Genomic DNA, 25,585 nt, shown 5'->3' with positions numbered 1-25,585 from the left:
CCATGTTGGCTAGCTGCTAGGCTGGTGCGATGGTGGAGCCTTCACGAAGACCTGCATGCCACCACACAGGTGCTTGTTGAGTCGATCGTGGAGCCGCTCGTTGAGCTGCAGGGTCATGGGGACGGCGGTGGAGCCTTGGCAGACGCGGTCCTGGCCGCGGCCCCGTAAGTGTCCCCGGCAAGGGCCTTGCCGTGGCACCGTGATTGTCCCCGGCAAGGGTCTTGCCGGGGGTCTTGTGGATTTCCTCGGCTAGGATCCCACCGAGGATCGTCGTCTTCTGGTCCTCATTTGATCTTGTGTGCTTATAATCTTGACGAACTGCCACAAAGGCGCCACCCGAGCCTTCGTTCCAATGCAGTTGGTTGGTGGTGTCGGAACCTGCAGGCTCAAGGGTGGCCTGCCCTGCTGGCCTCGGGCAAGTTGCCCCGGCAAGGGTCTTGCCGGGGGAGTCCACCTCACCCCCTTCCTCTTTCGTATTTCTTGGTCTTGGAGTTGCTTCTGGTCGCCTTGTGTCTTCAGCTTCCCTCCTCTGCATTGCTCACTGTGGCCGTGGGCGCGGCTCCAATTGCCCGTGCACAAGTAAAGGGGTAAAAAAGGAGTGCCCCTACTTTTGTACAAGTAAAGGTATATTAGATTATGTACATGCTGATTTGTGGGGACCTTCCCGTAAACCCTCGCTTGCTGGTGCTCGTTATATGCTTACAATTATTGATGATTACTCCAGAAAAAGTGTGGCCTTATTTTCTGAAAAATAAATATGATGTGTTTGATGTCGTTAAGGATTGGAAACTTATGGTAGAAAGGCAAACTGAGAGGAAGGTAAAAAAACTTCGTACTGACAATGTTATGAATTATGTTCAAAAGCTTTTAACAGTTATTGCAGAAACTTGGGCATCGTCAGGCACCACACCATCCCATACACTCCTCAATAAAATGGTGTGGCTGAGCACATGAAGAGAATCATCATCTCCAGGGCCCGTTGCATGTTGTCCAATGCTCGCATGGGAAAACATTTTTCGGCTGAAGCCACCTCCACCGCCTGCTACCTCATCAATAGGTCACCATCCATTCCACTTAATAAGAAAACTCCGATTGAGGTATGGTCTGGTACACCAGCTGATTATTCGCAGTTGAGAGTTTTTGGTCGAACTGCATATGCACATGTTGATAATGGAAAACTTGAGCCTAGAGCTATTAAGTGTGTGTTTGTTGGATACGGTTCAAGAGTAAAAGGATACAGGTTATGGAATCCTGAAACTAATAAGGTTTTTGTGAGCAGGAGTGTTGTTTTCAATGAATCTGTTATGTATCATGATGATTTGTCCACAGATACTTTTGATGTAGAGCCACAGCGAGTTACTTTGCAGGTGGAGCACTTTGATGAGGAGGACCATGTAATTGCTGATAATGATGTTGCTCCATATGCACAGGTTGATGGTAATGTTGATGATGGTCCAGATACAGAGGTTTACGATGATGATGTTGTGCAACACTCACCCCCTGTTTTGCAGCGATGAGTTCAGTCTCTTGCAGATGGCAGGAGCAAGAGAGTCATTAAGAAAACTAACCGCCTAATTGAAGAGTGTGACATTGTTCATTATACTTTCAGTTGTGCAGAACAGGTTGAGAACATCCATGAGCCATCCACATACACTGAAGCAGTTGTTTCCAGTGACCGCGAGAAGTGGATTGCTGCTATGCAGGAAGAGATGCGGTCACTTGACAAAAATGGCACATGGAATGTTGTGAGCTTGCCTAAACATAAGAAGACCGTTCGCTGCAAATGGATCTTCAAAAGAAAGGACGGTTTGTCTCCTAGTGAGTTTGCGAGGTTTAAGGAAAGGTTAGTAGCTAAGGGCTTCAGTCAGATACCAGGTATTGATTATAATGATGTGTTCTCTCTAGTTATGAAGCATAGTTCCATTCGTTTATTTTTTTTGTATTGTTTCTATGCATGATCTTGAGCTTGAGCAGTTAGATGTCAAGACTATTTTTCTGCATGGTGAACTGACAAGGAAATTTACATGGACCAACCAGAAGGTTTCATTGTGCCTGGTAAGGAGAAAATTGTTTGCAAGTTAAAGAAGTCCCTATATGGTTTGAAACAGTCTCCGAGACTGTGGTATAAGAGGTTTGATTCATTTATGATAGCACATGGATTTAAGAGGTCTGCCTATGATAGTTGTGTTTACATTAAATTTGTTGATGGATCAACTATATACTTGCTGTTATATGTTGATGATATGTTGATTGCTGCCAAGGGAAAGAAAGAGATCACTACAAAGGCACAGTTAAGTAGTGAGTTTGAGATGAAGGATCTTGGTGCTGCTAAGAAAATTCTAGGTATGGAGATTACAAGGGACAGAAATTCTGGCTTGTTATTTCTTAGTCAGCAGAGTTATATTAAGAAAGTTCTTCATCATTTTAGCATGCATGATGCTAAGTCAGTAAGCACTCCCATTGCTCCTCATTTCACATTATCCTCTTTTCATTGTCCTAGTAATGATGAAGAGTTCGAGTATATGTCAAGAGTTCCATATTCCAGTGTTGTTGGTTCTTTCATGTATGCCATGGTGTGTTCTAAGCCTGATTTGTCATTTGCAATGAGTTTGGTCAGTCGACACATGGCTAACCCTGGTCAAGAACATTGGAAGGCTGTTCAGTGGATTTTCAGGTACCTTCGTGGAACTTCCAATGCTTGTTTGAAATTCGGCAGGACTGGTGAGGGACTAGCTGGCTATGTGGATTCAGATTTTTCTTCCAGCGATTTGGAAAAGAGGAGGTCCCTTACAAGTTATGTGTTCATGGTTGGTGGTTGTGCCGTGAGTTGGAGGGCAACATTGCAGCCAGTAGTTGCCCGGTCTACCACTGAAGCATAATACATGACTATTGCAGAAGCATGTAAAGAATCAGTTTGGCTGAAAGGTTTGTATGCTGAGCTTTGTGGAGATAATTCTTGCATTAATTTCTTTTGTGACAGTCAAAGTGCCATTTACCTCACTAAGGATCAGATGTTCCATGAGAGAAGAAAGCACATTGATGTCAAATATCATTATGTTCGAGACATTGTTGAGCAAGGTAAACTGAAGGTATGCAAGATTAGTACTCATGAAAATACTGCTGATATGTTGACAAAGCCAGTTCATGTTGCTAAGTTTGAGCTTTGCTCGGACTTAGTTGGTATAACTCATTAGCCCTACTGGTTGTTTGGCGCCGAAAGTGTTTTCTTTGTTGTTCAGGCAGGAGGTTCTCATTCATGCTACAAGATGGAATTTGTCTCAAGGTGGAGTTTGTTATGTTATGCTTCGAATTCAAGTATAAAGAGGGAGGCTAACTTCTGACGAGCGAGCGGAGCGGGGCTCGTACGGATCAGTATTGACCTAGGTCACCTATGTTATATATACCTCTTCTAAGCCGCCGCACGGGTTTAGTTGATCAGTTGTAAATCCCTGGCGTTTGTAACCTTCCCCGATAAAGTGAAGTTTGGCTGGCTGGCGTTCGTGCTTTTTTCCCCTTCGTGTTGGAGGAGTTTTCCACGTTAAAATCTTGTGTCCCCTGCTTGTTCTTCATTCTTCATTGAGTTGATTTGCCTGTCGTATCTCTAACATCCTGGTGGCCTGGGAACGTGCATGGGTCGCCACCTGGCTAACGAAGACCCTGCAGACCAGGCTCTCATACCGAGAGAAGCATATGAGCTCGCGCGGCAGGTCTCTGCCCAGTAGGTCAGAGAGTGCGGGAATCATAAAGAAGATGAATGCATTCCGAGCATAAAGAACCCGGAAACCTGGATGTGAGATTGATAACGCTAGCCTATGCTGCCATCCACAACTAACTCTCCAACCGTTCTTGCAAAAAGAAACAGTCACCGGTGGCAACTGCGCCACGACCGTTCATGAAGGAGACGATGAGGGGTGGTTCTGTCGAGGAGGACGTCAACAGGATGCAGCCAAGGTAGAAAGACGTGCAGAGGGGACGGCGTTGACGGTAGTGTGCGTACGACTCCAATGGCATGGCGGCTTCCTGGGAGGAGACAGACTGCATCTTTCGTGGTCTCCTACTGACTGTAGAGGCAGGTGCGGTAGATAAAATTCACTTACAGGGATCATATGCATTTGAAGGCTGGCCAGGTGACACATAAACCAAGAATCATCATGTTTCAGTTGCCATATTTTCCTTTCCGCGTGGGATACGTTTGTCATTAGAATTCCACATTGAAGCTGCAGGTACATTACTGACCCATGTGCTAGCTCGTGACCATGAGTTTTAGCGAATCGGTTACATTTTTTATTTTTTTTGGAAAAGGAGGAAAACCCCTGCATCACTCGATGGATGCAGCCATATTATTAATAAAAGTGTAACAAAGTTTGAGATCCACAAAAGATTCACAATTCGAGTGCAAAACGGAAGATAACATAAAAAAAGATGCCACATCCGGCAAAAAAGAACATGCTACGATGCTATACACCTAACCTATTATTAGCTCGCCATCCAAATCGGCTGAAGATAGCCCATGCTACCGTCTCTCAACAGTTGCACCCAATAACCAAAAGCTCCTTGTAGTCCGCATGAGTGAGTAATGACCACATACGGATCCAAGTTGTATCTCTGTAGATAACCTGCAGAAATTAGTGAAGTTTGTCCTGTTAAAAATCAAATCATTTCTAGTACTCCATATCGCCCAACATAGTGCACATATCACTATCCGAATATGTTTAACTATATGTATGTCCACACCATTAAGCCACGTCCCAGATATCATGTTGATGCTTGTTGGGGGATGAATGTTAAAAGCTATATGTATTAAGTGCCATAATAATTTTACAAGTGGACAGTCGAGAAAGAGGCGTTTAATCGTTTCATTTTGATCGCAATAACAACATCTGGAATTACCAACCCAACTTCTTTTCAGCAAGTTATCTTTGGTCAGTATGACTCCTTTGTGAACGAACCACATGAATATTTTAATTTGGAGCGGAACTTTAATATTTCGTATGTGCAATGATCTAGACAATGGCCTGGAATTAATTAGGTCCAGATACATAGATTTCACTGAAAAGGATCCATTGACAACTAACTTCCAGCGAATCGTATCCTCATGGTCCGATATTTGAACATCCATCAACCTGCGGACTAGCTGCAACCAATCGTTCCAACATTCCCTCACTAGGGATCTCCTAAATTGGATATTAAGCGGTACCGAATTTAATATTGTGGTGACATAGTCTTCCTTACGTTGCACAATATTATATAGTGAAGGATATTGCAGAACCGAGAGCATCTCCCCTAGCCATGTATCTTCCCAGAATCTAGTCTTGATACCATTACCTACTCTGAACTTTACCCTTTGGAAGAAGGTTACCTTTATCCTCATTAACCCCTTACAAAAAAGCGAGTCCGTTGGCCTAGCTGCAGCCTGGGCCAAAGTCTTTGTACGTAAGTACTTATTTCTCAATATTTGTACCCACATACCCTTGGTCTCAACCGATAACTTGTACAGCCATTTGCTAAGCAAGCATATATTCTTTGCCTCTAAATTCTCGATCCCTAACCCACTTTGCCAATCGGTATTTCTTCTTAGCCTCATCACTTTGTCAAAAGAAACGAGATCGATAGAAGTCTAATCTTTTCCGTACCCCTACCGACACTTCAAAGAAAGATAAAAGGAACGTCGGCAGGCTTGTCAAAACCGAATTAACCAAAACCAGCCGACCTCTGTAAGACACTAACTTGCCCTTCCAGAAGCTTAATCTTTTTTCAAATCTATCTTCTATACATTTTCATTCCTTATTCGTTAAACACCTATGATGAAATGGGATAGTGAATCGGTTACATGACTGATCGATACTTAATACCGGGTATTTAAGCCCTTAATGTTTAGAATACCATACAAGTATAGGAGTTTTGGATGGTGGTTTTGTCAATATGATGTTGTTGACGTGCAGACAGCACATCAAATAAGAAAAGAGAAAAATATAATCTAAACACCTACTTGTAAATGGTTAGCAGCCCTTCTGTTCTTCTCTTTCCTCCATCACCAATCCTCTCGTCGTCATGGTCAACTCCAACAGAACCCGAAAATCCACCTCAAAAGAAAAGAAAGTACCCGAAAAGAACAAACACACAACAGCCACACAGACAATGTTAGGATAAACGCCTAGATCCCCCACGGTCCAGTGTCCTCCAGTACCCACTAATTGATCTGTCAAAGACAAACACACAACAGCCACACAGACAATTCTTGAGCGTGAAGGTATGCTAATCTCGTCTATCCAGTACCCACGAATTGATCTGTCAAAGCAATAAATTAATTATCTTGGATGGATTTGTGAGCTATACTAGTAGCAAATTGAAGCAATCTGTAAATTTCATCAGGCCCTGCACTCATCACACAGATTCCACACACACACACACACACACACACACACACACACACACACACACACACACACACACATGGTTTGTTGCAGCTAATGAAGGAGAAGGAAGTACCAAAGCGGTTTGTTGTAGCTGATGATTAAGAGGGCATGTTTCGTGCCGCGAACGTACAACCACAGACACAACTCGGGCACGTACGCCGGTCTAGCAGCTCCAGAAGATGGAAAGAGATGGACCATATATTTCAACACTCCCCTCACCTCTAGGCTTATTCAGTCCTTAGATGTGAGATCGATGTAGGCCGAAGAATCTTTTTTCATACTGTGTTGGCAAGGTCTTGAACTAAACACCTCCTGACTTGGATACTATACTGAATTCATGCTCAAGCTAGTTGCTTCGAAAGTCCAAACCGGTGGAGAGAGTCAGACGATATATTTCAACAGCGTGGAGTGCCTGACTCCCCGACATCGGTGTAACAGCAGCCCTACAGTGATGAAGCAGGTGGTTCTTGTCCGAAAACATCTCGTTCATCGACTGCTCTCGATGTCTCATATTCCCGTGTTTTCTAATATATCTTTTCAACGTCGGTCTCTTTCATCTACTTACATGAAAACAACCTATTTGATGAAATAACCTAGTTAGTGCTACCAGCACTTCAAAATTAATAGTGTAAGACAAGCTACTATGTAGACGAATAAGTAGTAAAGATGAGAACAGAACTTACGTACATGTTGGTGTGGTATATATAAGAACAGCATTGTGCAAAAGAAGAGGTGGTGGTGTGATAATACTGTTTACCTTTTGGCTATTCTCGATGTGCAATGCACGTTTTTCACGGGAGGCAACTTTTAGTTCAGAAACTTTATTTGAATACGAATCCAATGATGTGATTTTGATGTTATATAAAATGATCTCGAGGGTGCATGACAATCGGCACCACCAGCTTTACCATTAAGTATGGTGAACGAAACGCTGGCCGGTGACAAGGAGCTTCCACGTACTGGCCGGTCCTACCAGGAACATTTGTTACGACAGACCAACGTACATGCATGTACATAGAACTAGTAGATTTATTTCAAATGTGATGACGAACTGGCACAGCTGCGTCTATCAGAAATGATAGCATCACGCACTTCAGAGAAATAAATATAGCATAGATGCAGCTGCAGAAACACTCACCCGCAAGCTTAAAAGTTCAAGAGTCATACGGATGAGACACACAGTAGCCTATAAGATTTGATTATTTTTTAATAATATTGACAGTAGTAAGTAGAATAGCCTTCCGATGAAGGTCAGAAATGCAGCATTTGTCTATACCACAATGAGAAGACTTTACTTAACCAGAAGCATGGTACATCACATGATCATGGTGCCAACCATGTACGGGAAGGAGTTGGGCAAGATGTTGGTGGTTTGTTTCCGTTGCTGCTTCCCGACCTGCTCGTTCCTGCTATCGCCTTCCCGGATGACTTTTTAGGGTTGTTCAATGTTTTCTTTAGGCTACTTCATAATTGCAACCATCCATCCCGAGAACAGCAGCGGCAGAGGTCACGCAGCCGACAATGGCAGTGGGGCTCCTCTGCGGCGCTCTACTGGCCTCCTCTACTCCGTTCGTCTCCACACCTCCCCCCTCTATGTGTTGTCCCATGCTCCTTGGCCTCCATGGAGCTCACCCTCCAGCGGTGGGGTGGCGGCCCCTTGCTTCGGATCTGTGGCAGATCGGGTCACGAGCCCTTCCCATCGAGGTGGCGCCATCCGGCTCGATCTACTGATGTGTCATCACTGCTGATGTTGATGACGGGATGATGGAGCCGATGTCGTTTGTGTTGCGGCCAGACGGGCTGCGTCACCTTGCTTCTTGGCCACTGGTCATATATGCCTCATGTTCTCCAGATCCGTCCATGTCGGCCCCTAGGTCCCTAACTCCGGGGTGAAAACCTAGGTATGACCTTAGTTAGTTATACCTGGCAATGGCGATGTTTTTGTGTCGTTACCTTATTCAAAGCATTGTCCGAATTTGCTCAAACTGGTTCTTCAAGGTGAAAACCTAGAATCTTATCTTTGGTGGTTGGATCCAATGACGATGATGCTTGAGCATGGCTCCCTTTCTGATGACGTTGCAGTTGAAGAACTTTGTTGTCCTTGTGGTGTCAAGAGATGGGTGGTGTAGATATGGTCATTGCTATAGTTTCTTGATCGTCGATTTGATTACTTCGTCTTTTTCCTTGCTTTCACATAGCTTTGGTCTTGTATCACTTTGCTACCTGGCGGTGTTCTTATTTGTATGTATGTGTTGGTGCTGGTTGTGTGCATTCTAGCTATGCATAGGTAAGGTGTGTGCTTATTGTGTTTGTACCAACCTGATGCTCCATTTTGAGTCAATAAAATCCACCATTTGTTGAAAAAAATACTGAAGTAGAAAAACTCAGGTATATAATTATTTTTGAGAAAAATCTAAGATAACTATCTGAACCTAGAAGTTAAACTAGAGCATGACTTATCTTGGTATCTGTTGCCCCGGGCAATAGTTGGCTAGAAATGGTGTGGTAATTCTCCATCCGGTAAGAATGTTGGACCGGCTAGCTGAGATGAACTCCAATAAATATCTCGAAAAGAGAATGAAAGCTCTTCTGTCTTGTACTCATCAAGATCAAGCTGGTCAGCCTACTGCAATACTTGGATATTCCGTTTCACAAATACTCTTGATGGCTCCTATTCCCACATGCTTTAACTTCTTTCTTGTTCTTGTTCCACTCTTACTTTGATGAGATTATGTGACTACCACCTGTTTAAAGTAATTAGCTAGTGCTACCAACACCCTCCTGTTGAAATATCAGGTGACTACCACATATTTGATGAAATAAGCTAGTGCTACCAAGACACTAAAACATTGAGACCGTCAGTCGAGCTATTGTGGTGGACACAAAGTACTCCCTCCGTCACAAAATAAGTGACTCGAGTTTGTACTAACTTCGTACTAAAATTAGTACAAAGTTGAGTCACTTACTTTGGGACGGAGGGAGTAGTACATATGAGAAGAGGACCTTGTTCACTTGACAGAAGGATGAAAATATTTTGATATGTTTTCTTGCGTGGGTGCACCGTGGGTGCACCAAGGGTGGGGGTAGAAAAACCATAGGTCTACACCCGCCCTTGATGCACACGCAAGAAAACATATCAAAACATTTTGAAAAACTATAAAACTTTGTGTAATGATTATAAACAAATGTTAGAGAGGCTTGCAAATTTTCATGGTCAAATGACATCCGAGAAGCTCTATACAAAAAAGACAAAATTACTCAAAATGTACGTGCACTATTTGACCAAAATTTGTAGTTTTCTTTTGTACAGATCTCCTCGGATGTCATTTGATCACCAAACTTGGCAAGATTTTCTAACATTTGTTGATGATCGTTTCCACAAAGTTTCAGATTTTTTGAAAATGTTCTGCTATGTTTTCTTGCGTGGATGCACCGAGGTGGGGTCTAACCACTACTTTCCCATGGAAGAAAAGCATTTTGCACACAGGTAGAGGTGGGTGATATAGTAATCATTTCTTTATAGCTATTCCGCAAGTGCAACACACTTCTCTGCAAGTCGATGATAAAAAAAATGGCACAAGGTTGATCAAAAAGAGATACTCTAAAATCGTCTTCCTCGATGATTAATGTTTTCTTGTATTAGCACTAATTTGTTTAGTTGAGGAGACAGAGGAAGGGAAGGGCATGAGGCAGTTTTTATGACCCTAACAACAATGCAAAGTACAAGATAGTACCATATTGTGGTGTTAATGACATGTCTTAATTAAGGATAGTATAACCGAGCTTCTTCCTTGCCCTCTCACGCTTCCAACCTCCTGGTCCGTTGGATCTTGTTTTCGGGTCGTTATCTGCCCTTGGATCTTCGTTTCAGGCGAGACTACCGCGACTTGGGCCGGCTGTCCATTGAACCGCTACTCCGGTAGAAAAATCAGAGGTTTCTGGTTAACCGGGCCATCTATCCAGCCCATTTAGCCTCGTGCCCTCGAAAAAAAAGCGTAAACCACTCGCCGCAGCAAAAAAAGAAGGACGCTGCTACACAGCGCCCGCGCGCTACGCGGAACGACCTCGCGGCCGGCAATTTTGGAAAGTTTTCCCCCGTCGATCCCCTCATGCGCCAAAAAAGGAAGTTGCCATCCCCCTCATGTGCCCACGTCTCCCCATGGAAACAAACGAAAAAAGAAACATCTCCCCTCCCTTACGTGATCTCCCCACCCACCCCCTGTCCTAGCAGCGGGGGCTCCTCCCACAGCAAAAACACAGTAGAAAAAAGATCATGGGAAAAATCGTGAAGAACACAACCTTCTCTGCAACTCTTTGTGCTGATCAGTCAACAATCTTTCTCTGCAACTCTTTGTGCTGATCAGGCAACAATCTGAAGAAAATGTGGGCAAAAAAATTGCCAGAACTGGGCAAACTGCCAGAAAGGTAACAGGGTCGTTGGAATTTTTTTGACCATGAGATTCTTTTTAGTTCTACTATAGCTAGTTGAACTCCTCAGATGTACCTACCCCCCATTGCTATACTACTTGCAGATTTGCCTCCATGTAGCCAAAAAATGTTGCAAGCCTGACTTGAATCTTTGCCCCAAATCTGATCTCCCTGTTCTTGCCTCCTGTACAACCATGATGCTAGATAAAGTTGCTGGCTCTTGAATTGTTTCTTGACTATTGTCTTGCACCTTTCTTCTGCAAAAAAAAGGAAAGTAATTAAATGTGTAGAATCTTGCCTGATGGTTGTATGAAAAAATGTTAATAATCTGTGTATGATAAAACTGGGCAATAAGCTATTGTAGTTGCTTATAAAATGTACAGTTTCTTACAAACTGGGCAATAATCAGTAGGGTCAAAAGTAGGAACAAAAGGTCCAGTTTCCTAGAAAATCAAAAAAGAGATGAGCTAAAAAAGTTAAAAGTATAATTGCTTAGAAAAACACAAAAGAGACCCAGGTATGTGAACCTAGCAGTGATTGTGAAAAAATGTCCCCTGCTCGTTGAGTTCGCTTGCATAATAGAAAAAGAAGAGAAAAAATACTACTGTCTCGTTCACATTATGACGCTTATGTATTAATTTCTATCCCCATTTAATCTTCTAAAAATGTGCAGATGGCCAGCCTTGATCTCAGTGAGCTCCCTCGTGTTAGGTGATTCGGGTTGGGTGCTTCGTTGGTTTTGTGCGATTTGGTTCGTCGGGGTCGGCGACCTAGGTCACCAGGGTAGAAGGGGTAGGCGAGTTGGTCCATTGTGTTAGGCGATTCGGGTTGGGTCGTTCATTGGTTTTGCGCGACTTGGTTCATCGGGGTCGGCGACCTAGGTCACCAGGGGAGGGGGGTAGGCGAGTTTGTCCCTCATGTTAGGCGATTCGGGTTGGGTGCTTCATTGGTTTTTTGCGACTTGGTTCATCCGGGTCGGCGAACTAGGTCACCAGTGGAGAGGGGGGTAGGAGAGTTTGTCCCTCGTGTTAGGCGATTCGGGTTGGGTGCTTCGTTGGTTTTGTGCGACTTGGTTCGTCTGGTGAGGCGACCTAGGTCACCAGGGGAGAGGGGGTAGGCGAGTTTGTCCCTCGTGTTACGCGATTCGGGTTGGGTGCTTCGTTGGTTTTGTGTGACTTGGTTCGTCTGGTGAGGCAACCTAGGTCACCAGGGGAGAGTGGGGTAGGCGAGTTTGTCCCTTGTGTTAGGCGATTCGGGTTGGGTGCTTCGTTTGTTTTGTGCGACTTGGTTCGTCTGGTGAGGCAACCTAGGTCACCAGGAGAGAGGGGGTAGGCGAGTTTGTCCCTCATGCTAGGCGACTCGGGTTGGGTGCTTCGGTGGTTATGGGCAACTTGGTTCGTCGGGGTCGGCGACCTAGGTCACCAGGGGAGAGGGAGGGAGGCGAGTTTGTCCCTCGTGTTAGGCGATTCAGGTTGGGTGCTTCGTTGGTTTTGGGCGACTAGGTTCGTTTGATGAGGCGACCTAGGTCACCAGGGGAGAGGGGGAGGCAAGTTTGTCCGTCGTGTTAGGCGACTCGGGTTGGGTGCTTCGGTGGTTTTGGGCGACTTGGTTCGTTTGGTGAGGCGGCCTAGGTCACCAGGGAAGAGGGGGAGGGAGTTTGTCCCTCGTGTTAGGCAATTCGGCTTGGGTACTTCAGTGCTTTTGGACGACTTGGTTCATCGGGGTCTGCGACCTAGGTCATCAGGGGAGATGGGGGTAGGCGAGTTTGTCCCTCATGTTAGGTGATTCGGGTTGGGTGCTTCGGTGGTTTTGGGCGACTTGGTCTGTCGGGGTCGACGACTTAGATCACCAGGGGAGAGGGGGTTAGGCGAGTTTGTCCCTCATGTTAGGCGATTCGAGTTGAGTGGTTCCATGGTTTTGGGGGACTTGGTTCGTCGGGGTCGACGACTTAGGTCACCAGGGGAGAGGGGGGTAGGCGAGTTTGTCCCTCGTGTTAGGCGATTTGAGTTGGGTGGTTCCATGGTTTTGGGGTACTTGGTTCGTCGGGGTCGACGACCTAGGTCACCAAGGGAGAGGGGGTAGGCGAGTTTGTCCCCCGTGTTAGGTGATTCGGGTTGGGTGGTTCGATGGTTTTGGGCGACTTGGTTCGTTGAGGTCAGCGACCTAGGTCACCAGGGGAGGGGGTACGCTAATTTGTCCACCGTTTATTCCTTGTGATAGGTGATTCGGGTTGGGTTCTTCGGTGGCTAGAAAGTATATTTTGGGCACTTTGGTTGTTGTGGGTGCGGCGACCTGTCACAACGAAAAACGTGCGACAGTTTCCAATTTTTTAACGACATGGTGGATATGCGAGTTTCCAATTTCTTGGCTTCCTCATAACCAACAAAAAGACCATTCCCCTTTTCCTCGTGTATATTGGCTTCATCTGGTTGGCAGTGTGAATAAAGCCGCAGGGGAAAAACAACAACAAATGAAGTAAGAAAATTATGCTGGTATGATCAAGATGTAAATTAGGCTGGTATGCTCAAAGATGTTGCTGTCTACTAAAAACTACTTGAAAAAAAGGAAGAAAAGATCACGGGAAGCTTGCTGTATCCACCCTCTGGTTTTTTGTCAGCTTTTGTGACTTTCCCTATGCGTTTGTTGTCCCATGCCTTTGCCCAGACTGAACCTGCTTATTTCTTGGTCGCCTACGGACTTGTAAACCCACATCTTTGTTCCTGGCCGCCGCGTCGGTTCTTGCTGCACCTTGATTGAAGAAACGGGAAATAAAAATGAAAACGATGGTTCTCAGTGATTCTCTGCCTAAGTCGTGGCAATGTTGTGGGAACACGTGAGAGACTGAAAAAGGAAAAAAGTGAGTCGACTGTACCTCGCCATTCTGTTGATATGGGTAGTCATCCATCTTAAAAACTGCCACTCCAGGGATACTGAAAAAGATGCCCTCCCCCCTAGTTTTTCAATTTTGGTTTTTTCCTGCATTTGAAAAAAAAAATATGAGTTAGAAAACAGGTGTGGTAAAACCCCTTTGCTCGATTGTTGGAGGCAAACCTTGCCTACATAAAAGCAAACCTTGCCCACATTAAAGCATCATGAATTCACTAATTCTCATCATTGTCGGTTTCATCGAAAAAAGCATCGTGTATGTATCAATTTAGCATAGCAAAAGAAAATACGTGTGTTTTGCTAGTTATCAGTCCTATCCGTTATTAAGCATCAGCATTGACTACACACATGATGCGTGTTAGTACCGTCAAAAAAGGCATACAAAACATCATACGAAATTAAAAGAGAGAACCAATTGACATAATATTTCTGACATATGCATCAGTCGTGATCTTGAGCAAAAAAGGTAAAAAAAAATGCAGCCTCTCAAGCGTTGCTTAGGCACAAATAAGAAATAGATATTTCAGACCTACAAAATCACTATCCACAAGCTCCTCATCTTTTACTACTTTGCTAGTGCATGAACTATATAACAGCTTTCTCAGTATGGGTGAATGTCAGAAAAATAGCTAGCTTAAAAAGAGGCTAGGATAAAGAATCCGTGCATTTATCCACTTAACATGCTTGTGCAGACATGTGTGAATTCATCACGCTAAGCTGGAAAATGCAGAATGAAGCTGGCAAAAAATGGGGAATGCGGACAAGGTGAAATGCAGATAGAATTCAGCTTTAAACTCCTGATATTGTATCTAGAATGCATTCTAACCGGAGGGAAACCTGGCTGTGCTTAATTGATACATCCAGTTCATCGAACTAAAGTCGTCCCAGTTTTACTAGCTTAATTGATACATCCAGTTCATCCCAGGGATGCAAACGTGGCCAAGTCGTCCCAGTTTTACAAAAAACGAACTAACTGAAAAATCTATCCTATGACCAGGACTAAGTCAGAAACGTGCTTTAGTTCAGTTTATTACATATAAGCATAAACTGAAACTAACATGACATGTTCAGGTCTGTCAGGTTTAACACAAAAAAGGCGCCTTTTGTCCCCGGCGCCGTCCAGCAGCAGGAAGTACGGCTGCGTGCTTCTGAGTAGCCGCCATTAGAGCGGGAGCACGGCCCCAGCCTCCACCAGCCCGTGAACACGCTCATGCCGTGCCGCCCCGCCGTGACGCCGCCCTCCCCGCACCGCAACTCTTGCAGGTCGACATAGGATGTCGGCGAGCTATCTTCTGTCTCATTTGCCTAAAACAAAAAACACAGGAATCCCTATTCTCTGAACTGATTATTGCCTGCCTACCCTCTATCTGATAACCTACAGAAGCCCACATCATTCCAAAACTGCTTATTGGTCCTACTCTTCTATCTGAATTGCCTGCAAAAACACACAGTATTGCCTATTCTCTATTTATGATTTGCCTGCAAAAACACAATGCTTATTTGCCTACTTATCTATGTCTATTTGCCTACAAGAAAAACATCCTCACAACTGTTGTGCCTACGTACTGGAAGAGGAAAACAAATGATGCAGCATCCCAAATGGCATGAAAAAAATCTCCGGAGCGCCTCCCCCTTCCCCCTACCCCCGACCCTATCCCGTGGACAAATCTCCCCATTTGATTCGCTCCTGCGGTTGTTGATGATGACGAGGGCGTCGGCGACGAAACCCCAGCAAGCAGAGATATGCGGACGAGGGGATCGTATGTTAAACTGACCTCGAGGCGTCGAATCAGCAGGATCTCGCGTCTCCGGGTCGTCCGCCGCTTCTTCTTCTCCTTCCCCGTCGCCGCTTCCTTCTCCTCCTCCGGCACGCGCGCGCCGCCCTCACCCGTCGGATGCTGGGCGGGATCCTTCGCTGGGCGCGTCGCCTTTCTCCGTCAATTGACTCGTCGCCGGCTAGCTCGCCGCGAAGCCCTAGGGATTTTGTGGGGGATTGGGGTTTCGCTCGTCGCCGGCGCAGTGAGGAGTGGAGTGGGAACGGGGAATGGGAGGATAGAGGAAAAAAATCCCAATCACCGTCGTGTGGTGCGGCCGTTCCAGCGTGGTTGATAGCGCGCGCGCACCACACAACGATTAGGAAAAAAGAAATAGCTCGCCCCCCTCCCGACCTCTCCTCCCCCTCACAACCTGGAAGAAAAACGAAACCGCCGCATCGCCTCTCCATCGCCCCTCCGCATCGCCTCCACCTCATCTTGTTCTCGCAATCTTTGGGGAGAGACCCTAGCCACACTTTTGCGGCGGCGCCGCCCTTGCAATGCGCGTCTGCTCCACCACTGCAGCCATGTCCGGCGAGCCCAAGCTCGGCAAGTACATCGCCTGCATCATATACCTGAAGTCGCAGGAGGCATTGCAGACCAGGTTGAGGCGCTGAAGAGCGGCTGATCTCCGCTCATCGTGCACCTCTCCTCTCGCTAGGCCTAGGCGGAGCAGGAGATCCGTCGCTGCGGGAGGGGATCGATAGGAAGCAATCACTCATCATGGCAGATGATGTGCGCCCCTCGCCGGTGGGGATTATTGGATAGATTTCTCTCTGTTCCGATCCTTCGCTGCCTCGGTACAGGTGCCCGATTATGTGCCACAAATCTTTCATGGCTTCGATGATTGTAAGGTCTGGTCTCCCAATTTTCCAACTCTTGCTCATCTGCTCGTTCCAGTTCGGCGTCCTTGGCACAAACAGGAATCGGCAATGATGATATTGTTAGCTCGGCCACCAGGTAGTCACGTTAGATAAATCAAGTGCGTCACAAAATATGTGTATGAAGATGGTGCTTTGCAAAATTCAAGTTTGTCTTTGTGATGCTACACTGGCAGCGATACTATATTTTTATCACACTCTACTACAGAAGTGCAGCAAAAGCATCCATCTACTCAAGGTGTAATAATACAAGAAGATCTAAGATGTTTGCACTGCTAATTTATTATGCATATTCTGGTGAAAATTTGTTTCTCTGGGCTCCTTACATTTTTTGTCAAATAAACTATGAACCCACACATGTTTGTTGATGTTCGACCATTAATTTTAAGTTTGGAGATGCTTATAATATGCGAGCTAACCTAAGATTGCATTAATGCTCACAAGGGATATGCGAATGCTGCTACTGAGAAATTGACCTTCTGACGTACCAAAGGCAAGTATCCCGCCTTTTCATTTTTCCATCTTTCTAGTGCTATTTCCATAATTTTGTTCTTGCAATTTCCCCGTCTACGTAAATTGTGCAGACCCCATCAGTTTTGGAAACTAGCATCTTTCCATAGGTTTGTACAAAACAGGTAATTGACCTTCTGACGTACCATAGGAGTAGTAAATTGTTGTGAATGAATAAAGCATGGTAATAATCCAAAGCTTTGCAAAAACATTTTCACATATTATTTTCTTTAACATAGAGGTCACGATGATAGAGGTCCTCCTTTGTTGGTACATCCTCTGGGATTACGATTCTGCTATTGAAACATTGTATGTTGTTTTTATCTTCTATATGTCGACCGACATTTTTTTATCAGTTTTGGTGCCTTTCTTTATGGCCGCGTTCATTTACATTGGAAATATCATGGATGCTGCTTTGTGGAGGAGATATTGCCATTAGCTTGAACAATGAGGATCTGTGTGGAATTAGGCAATCAAAGATTCACATCATATTGCAGGTATCACATGACCAAATATAATCTTTATGTTTTATATTGCATATATAATGTTTGCAATGCATCGTTCCCATGGATATTGTGCTATAAATTGTTTTATCTGGGAACCTATTTCTGTATTGATTACCTTGGTTGACAGCTTTACAATTTTAAGACATTATGTTGCTTCACTGTAAAGCAAGTTGTCTTGCGTGTTCTACTTGAGGGATGATTATTTAACAACCTACTACAATTTGATAGTACGTTGGAACATGAGTTTTTGCTTAAGAAAATGTCCTTATTGTAGATTATATGTAATTAACCAGAGAAGAGCACCTCAAATCTGAGTTAGCACACCTTCGATCCAACTGATTAGATTGCACATTTGATGATGATTTTTAGCTTACAAAACTTTTCCTTCTTATTGCAGATCCTATGGAACTCTTCAACCATAGAGTAACACTTCAAGTCTGATTTAGCATACATTCAATCTAACTAACAAACAAATCTGTTGAAAGCAAGACATGTTAAATGAGAAATGATATTGACCTTTTACAGTCCACCGGGAAACGTTGGAATTGTTCATCTCCAGTTTCTATGAATAAGGTTGACATGTTTTATTAAAAACTTTCCTTTCGACCATCCAGATTTGAGGTATCTGTATCCGACTTGATCAGATTACCGCTTTCTTCTACTTAACTCCTGTAAGCTCTATTTTTGCTTGTTCATGCTATTACTATGGGCATGTTGAGAACTTATGCTACTCTACTAAGTGATGCGTCATTTTTTCTTTCATGTTGAATGATGAATTGATTCAGTTTTGAGATGGAAAATAGTGGCATTGGTAAACATAACACTTCTTTTCAATTCAGTCATCAAGTACTTGATATACTTATGGACACTTGCTACCATTATATTGCAAAACAGACACGTGCTGCAACACACCATCTTGGGTAAGTGGCTATGCTAATTTGCTGTCAGTTTGATTTGTATCTTCTGATTTTGTTCTATTCTAGATTGAATTAAACAATGATACTCCCTCCGCCCCAAATAAGTGTCTCAACTTTGTAATAACTAAGTTGTACTAAAGTTGAGACACTTATTTTCAAATGGAGGGAGAGTAGTAAATTCTGTAAATGTTTTCCTTCAGATATAGTGGTTTTGAAGATTCAACATATTCCGCATGATACCAGCTAGCACACCGGCCATTTTGATACATCAACGGTTGGATGAGAAATCTACGCTATGTATTTCTGGTTTGCTCTGCTTGTATTTTATTCCAAATAATACCAGACGTATGTTCCCAAATATTGACATTGTTTGAACTAAATAACCATTACGTTCTTTAAAATGAAATAGATATGTGCAACGATGCCTTTCTAACCTCCGATCCATATATTTGTTGAAATCACTAGCTACCAACCCATCGAACATCTTTTTTTAGGGGTAAATCATAGAACATCTAAAAAATAAAGATAAGAAATCAGAGAAGAGATAAGATTTGAGCTGGGGTCAATGGAACAATGCAAAAAAATAAGTCCCCATAACGAGCCCAATGAATCTGATGCAACATTCATGTTGCACTCTCATGTTGAAAATAAACTTGAACTGCATGTTTTTAGGAAAAAAAATTAACACTACCCTATAACATTCAAAATGGACGCGCGCGGCAACGCGCGCCATCAATGATCTAGTAGTGTTAATTACTGACTGAACATGATAATTGGTTGACTATTCTGCAAACAACGAAGAACAACTCGGCAGAACTTGCAAGTTCTAGCTAGAGTATATCCAGTGACATGCTAAGTAATCAGAACACGTACTACTGGCTTTTCAATTAGTAGCACAAGGTTCCCTATAACTGAACGAAACTGCACTTGTGTCGATTATTGGATGCTCAGGTCCGGCGTCGACTGAAACAGATTGGTTCACAACTCTAATTAACCAAACAAATGGCTTCCTTTTTTGCACGAAACAGGTGGGCATTATCACGCACGTGGTACAGCAAGATAGCTGGGTTTACGATCCTGTGCATAATGATGCCAATACATAGTGCCAGCTGGTGCCATACGATCACCATTAGCAACAGAATTACAAACATGTTTACACGGCACAACTTTAATATCTATGAAACTGATAAGCAATAGGAACATGGCTTGTATGAACTCTGAAGAGCATACCATGGCACCCAAATCATAATCACTACGTGTGAGAGCACTCTGAAGAATTGTTGAATCAGCGTCGGTGATAATACGGCCCAAGCTTAAATCCACGATGAGGCTCATAGCCTAAACATATACTTCTGCTAGTGTCCCACTCCAGCCCTTGAAGTGTTTCATCATTATCACGAATGCAAAATCCCAATCATCCCTGAGCATTCTGCTCATTGTAAGCACCATCAGTGCTAATCTTCAGGTACTCCTCTGGTTGCTTGGTCGATTTAACAGGGAGAGTACACTGCCTTGTGACTCCTTTCAATAATAAGTGGAAAACTTCAGTAAACTCACTTTGGTAGCCAAAAATTCAGTTTGGCTGAAGGAAATCTCCTGAGCAGGGTCTGAGCAAGGTTCGCCGGAGTTTGCAGTATTCCGGGCATTCCGAATATTCCAAAGGAAAATGAAATCCTCCAAGTTAATCTATCGCTAACAAGCTCTTGCGTTCTTGCACGACGAGAACTCAAAAAAAAAAACACATGTATGTCATCTTCACACCATTTGTAGTCGGGCGAATCATGTCCATATTCGCACATGAACACCCATCTACCTTTCACACCGAGCACGATACGCAAAACACGCCAGTGAGACCGTTTCAGAACCGAAACCCCATACACCTGCGACCAACCCCGTCAGGAAGTGGAGGGCGTTCGGAGCCTCCAACATGATGCCAAGCCAATTCTTGCACGCGACTGGAATTCTCAGTCGGCACCCGAACCCTCCTAGCTGGCTTTGAACTTCTTGCTGCATAATTATGTTTCTAGCTGATTTTTCCTTTCAAGTCTCCTATGACCTTGGATTATATTAATCCAATCCAAATGATAAGTGTCACACGTGTGGCATGAAGTAACCAGGGGCGGAGATAGGGGGTGCGAGTAGGGGTCAGACACCCCATCGTCTCGCCCAGTATTTGTACTATGGTATATATAGTAGCGACGTACTCCTCATTATTGTACTCCCGTTTGAAGCTAATGGACCAATAGTGCAACCCAAAGGCCCAACACAGAGAATCGCTAATTGTACTAATCGTATCGTGAAAATAGGCACAGTTACAGCCGTCGATCTAGTAGTCTATTTCTCCCTGGTTTTGTTCGTGGCTTCGTGCGCCCATGCGCCGTCGCCTCTCGGCCCTCGCTGCTTCTTTCGGCACCGCAGGAGCACGGGGCATTCCAAGCTTCTCCTCCGATGATTGAATCTTCGGCTGCTTCATCAACTGATGTTGGCATCGCATCATACTACATCAATTTCAAGGTATGTCACCAGAGTAGTAGTACAACAACGAACTGCCGATGGATTTGTCAGATCTAACACACATGACAAATTTAAATTCTTGGTGAATTAGTGGTTTGATCTGCAAATTATATGTGGAACATTACAATTTCAAAAGCTAATTGCACTCTTTGTTTAAGGTTTCAATGATTGGAGTATATACGAAGAGGAGGGATACAGCTAATGTAGATTTACTTTTTATAAGAAGGCGTACTTTCAGCTCAAATATCATGCTACCAAAAATATAAATCCGTCTGACGTACATGCTAAAGCTAATATTAAACCAATAAAATTGTATCTTGTTAGTATTATCAAATGGGTTATCAAATATATATTGTTGCGCATCCATATCAATGCTACTTTTGAGGCTAATTTGTTATATTGTGTCCCTTAAGCCATTATTATTTTTCTCACCCCCCTCATGTCCGAATCCTGGCTCCGCCTCTGGAAGTAACACCACCCAAACATTTTTTACAACTCAAAATTGCCATCCGAAAAAAAAAACCCAAAAAACTGAAACTTGCCATCCAAACAGAAAGTTGCCATACTTCATAACTAAAGTTGCCATCTTCAGACAACTAAACTTGCATCAAAAAACGTCAGGACGGAATTGCTTCGTGCCGCACATGTGACACTTATCGGAGTCCTAATCCAAAAGGCAAAATTGTTTGCCTTAATGAGGCACAGACTTCAGCGGCGGAGCCAACGTACAAGCGTTGGGTTCAACTGAACCCAACGGATTTTGCTCCTTGCGTGCATGTAGATGCATGTTTACTTGATGTGCACCCATTAAAAAATTATGCCTGACCCCATCAACGAAAGGTTCTCACGTTAGTGAATAAGTAAAAGGGCCCAAAAGTGAACAGCCCACGGGAGGTCCTTGACTCCTTGCCGTAATTAATCACCGTGATTTTTTTAGCACAATCACTGTGATTTGTTACCTACGCAGCCGCACGCCCGTACGCCTCATCGTCTTTCCCTTTTCCAATTCGCATCTGATCTCTGCTTCGTCTGTTCGCCGCGAGGCCGCCTCTACCGGCCATAGCCAGATCGAGAGCGGCAACAATTGTACCCCAAAATTTCAGCTAATTAGATTACATTGCCTCATCTTCTCCCTCTCTCTTATGTATGTTCTATCTAGTCTAATATCCTAGTACGATATTGAATTTTTTTCCCTAATTTTATGATTTGTTATTCTCCGGGGACTTTGATTGTTCTAGGCTATGGATCGGTATTTTTCGAAGAAATCTCAGTCACCAAATCCAGATAATGATGCAGGCATATCAAGGTCACCCATAAGAGATAGGCTAAGTGCATCAAATGTCACTGCAGCTAGTCTTCTGAAGGCTACTATTCATACAGAAATTAACTTAAATGAGTTGCCTTATGTATGATCCGGCTGATCGGAAGAGAATTTCAAAGTACACAAGAAATCCAAAGAAGCAACATGAGATTTAGCGCAGATATTCAACAGGGACCTTACAAGCCACCGTCTAATTTTGATTACCCACAAAGGGAGATTGGAGATAATCAACAGAGATTTAATCCAGATTTGTTTGATGAATATGGTGGTGGCCAAAAAAAATAAGACAAAACTTTCAGCATTACCGAATTGAGTGTCTTAATTATGTTATTGATTGGCAACTTCAACATTACCGAGATGTTGTCAAAAGAAAAGTTGTGCTACAAAATAAGTGATCAGTTCATGAGTGATTGTCTATGTTGAGAAAGATAAATTTTCTACCATTACTAATGATGCACTGTTTAATCTTTTTAAGGCGATGAAAGATCGGAAGGGGACACTTTAAAATGTGAGTGCCTTTACAAAATTCTTTCGCTTGATAGTATTTATTCCAAACTTGTCAAACTAACTTGCCATTTTTCTAATGTTCTAGGAAGATATAAGCTACACCCGAAGCTACAAAATTCTTTCGCTTGATACTATTTATAGTATGTAAACACGTGATTTTATAATTTTATTGAACCGGTATGTCTTGCACTCCTTAGTTTTTAATGCACCATTTTTTATTCATTATATTATTTTTGGGTGCAATAATTTTGTTGTAAGATAATTTAAAATTAGATTTTGCACGTCACATATTAGTACCAAGTTCTCACAACGAGTCATGGAGTGAACCCAATGGCCAAATTTTCTGGCTCCGCCCCTGACACACTTTGATGTTGAACAGTTTGCATTTGAATTAGTTATGATTTCAATTTGCTTTGACGACTTTTTGCAGACCAAAATCAGAACACATGTTTAGATGTCCGGGGCAGAGAATCATTCATAGGAAATAGAGGAATAGAGGTGTTGGGTTCATAGGAAATTGCCTAGAGGTGTGAGCAAAGGAGCCGTACTACAGATGCAACACTATGCCTACTTTATTCAGGCACTAAGTATTCTAATCGCTGCATGCAGGTCTTGCTTCTCTCCCACCCATGCGAAAAGATTTTTTTTTATTTGGCTTCGGCCGTGGCTTGCCTTGGGCCTCCGCCCAAAAATTGGCTCAGATCAGATTGTAGATTCTTGTAAAATGGCCACTGTTTACGAACCTTTCCATAGGAATGTTGTAGCTGATTCCCTTGATCCAAACACCACCGAAGGAACTGAAAACTATGGAATGGACATTCCATTGGAAAGTTTACAAATATTTTAAAGCAAACTGGCCCTCAGATCATGAACTGAGCCCGGCCGTATTATGAGTCCACGAGGATCGTGCAAAACATCAATATTCTACACGTTTCCAACACGCCAGACCAGACCCTTCTGTAGGCCCTTAAGTAGAGTGCACATGTATAGGAGCCCTTCAGTAGCAGTGGCTCTCAGGGATTCTATCGCAGACAGTTTTCCATTCTAGTCCGCCTGATTCTTTTTGAGCGTTGTACATGAAACCCGTGTCACTGTCGGCTCTTCGTGAAAACTAGAGGCTGGGGGTGGCGCCTCTTGAGACCGGACTGTGCGCACTTATCTTATATTGACACATTCAATTATCATGTTTGGTCCTCAGTCTCACTCATGTACATCAATATGAACGTATGCTATAACATCAGGATTTCTTGCTCTCTTTGATGTAGTCATATGAAATATTTACAACCATTCCTTGATGAATCAATAAGAAATAAATAAAATCTGAATAAGCTTACAACAGAATCAATTTCAGTGTGTATATATGATAGGTTGCTCTGCTATCTACAAAACAGAGATGGAAAAGGGAGAGAGAGCTGCCATTAGATGGAAACCTATATAAGAAAGAGGGAGGAACAGGAGTGGGAGCAAAGAAGCTAAGTATAGGTAGACTAAGGGCAGAGATGAAGACCTAGGAGAGGGCGAGCTGCTGCTTCCTGCCGTCGAGCTGCTACTACTTACTACCATCGTCCTCATCCATCTCTACGTCTCCTCACTTCACACCACCTTGTCACTGACCTTTTTAGGAAAGAGATTTACATAAATTGAGATGGAATCCAGTTGACCTAAGATGTTCAGCAAAACAAACTGTTAGTGAATTTTTCAGAAAAAGAGATGTACATCAAAGTAAGCAGAGCTTCTAGCAAAACTGGGTGTTTTATGTGAGAACAGAACCTGGCAATCTGCATCAAAAAGATATCTTAGCTAGAAATTTAAGCAACACGAGAAGATCACACTTGAGTGGTTATAATTACTTACGGATTCAGATTCTTACTTTTCTTGTAGAGGCCCAATATCCTTAATTACTCGGAGCAAATTTAACTTAAACTAAATATCTAAGAGTAAGCTTTGGTTGATGTATTCTACAGAAGTTCAGTTCAGCGGAAGTACCGATGCAAAGGTCTGAAGCTTTTAGCATTCTATAAAGGCCTTACGATTGTGCAAAAGTTACAGCTATAGGAATTACGTAACCACAAACCAACGGGAGATACAAAGTAACCACCGCCACCTTGTCGAACCCCACTCCGCCGGTCCTCATCCTCGTCAGCCCTGGCGTAAGATGGTTAACATGGTTAACATCACAAAAGGGCATGGATGTTCCATTGTTTAGTATCTGAAACATGTTTATCCTGAGGATAGTAAAACAAGGCTTTATACCTGTAACAACGAAAGATGGCATTGAAGTCGAGAACTAATTTTTTCACAGAAAAAAAAATAGAACCAAACCTCCTTGACAAAATGCAAGTTACCACTGTGGTGTGTAAACCAAATAAGGAATGCACCATACACAATACACAGAAGATTAACAACAAGTATAAACTGAATAGTTCCATCTGCCTAATGCAAAGAAGCACATTTTTTTATATACTTAGCTACATCTCCCAGATTCAGTAACAAACTTATGCACACATAAGCCTTGTTAAATGAAAGTAGTCGCAAAATCATTAATCAGGAGACAAAATAATTTTCTGGAACTTGTGGCATGGTGCACTAAAATGGGCAGCCCGACATCCTCCTTGTGAGATGACACGCAAGAAACGGTAATTTTGTTCCACTATTAGGAAAGAAACAGAGAAATAGCACTTCGAAGAAAGAAAACTAAATGACTAATGTTTATGTGGTGTACAGGCCTCGGTATGCGTGCCTCCTGAGACTTATAGCAACAATATCATACAGATATGATGTATCAGGAGCAATTGTTTTCCTCTAGTTACCATTTAATTCAGTATTTTGTCCAATCTCAAAATCTGAGATATGCCCGTATCCAACTATTAATAAATTAACTTGCA

At 43.3% G+C, this 25,585-nt stretch overlaps 2 long non-coding RNA genes across 2 annotated transcripts; one reads left to right on the top strand and one right to left on the bottom strand.

Moving 5' to 3' along the window:
- Positions 1-10,697: 10,697 nt before the first annotated feature.
- Positions 10,698-15,795, bottom strand: LOC147981658 (uncharacterized). The gene is made up of 4 exons (XR_015598995.1): positions 15,506-15,795; positions 13,717-13,820; positions 13,424-13,592; positions 10,698-11,101 (listed from the first exon to the last, which is right to left on the bottom strand). It is a non-coding gene; the product is annotated as an uncharacterized LOC147981658 (long non-coding RNA).
- A 214-nt stretch (positions 15,796-16,009) lies between these two features.
- Positions 16,010-18,734, top strand: LOC147981657 (uncharacterized). Its single transcript, XR_015598996.1, has 5 exons — positions 16,010-16,350; positions 16,445-16,504; positions 16,870-17,432; positions 17,839-18,361; positions 18,559-18,734. It is a non-coding gene; the product is annotated as an uncharacterized LOC147981657 (long non-coding RNA).
- Positions 18,735-25,585: the final 6,851 nt, after the last annotated feature.

This window comes from Triticum urartu, chromosome 3A (genome assembly GCF_056163025.1).
Source record: "Triticum urartu cultivar PI428250 chromosome 3A, HENAU_Tu73, whole genome shotgun sequence".
Lineage (NCBI taxonomy): Eukaryota > Viridiplantae > Streptophyta > Magnoliopsida > Poales > Poaceae > Triticum > Triticum urartu.
This window is presented reverse-complemented; position numbering and strand designations above follow the sequence as displayed.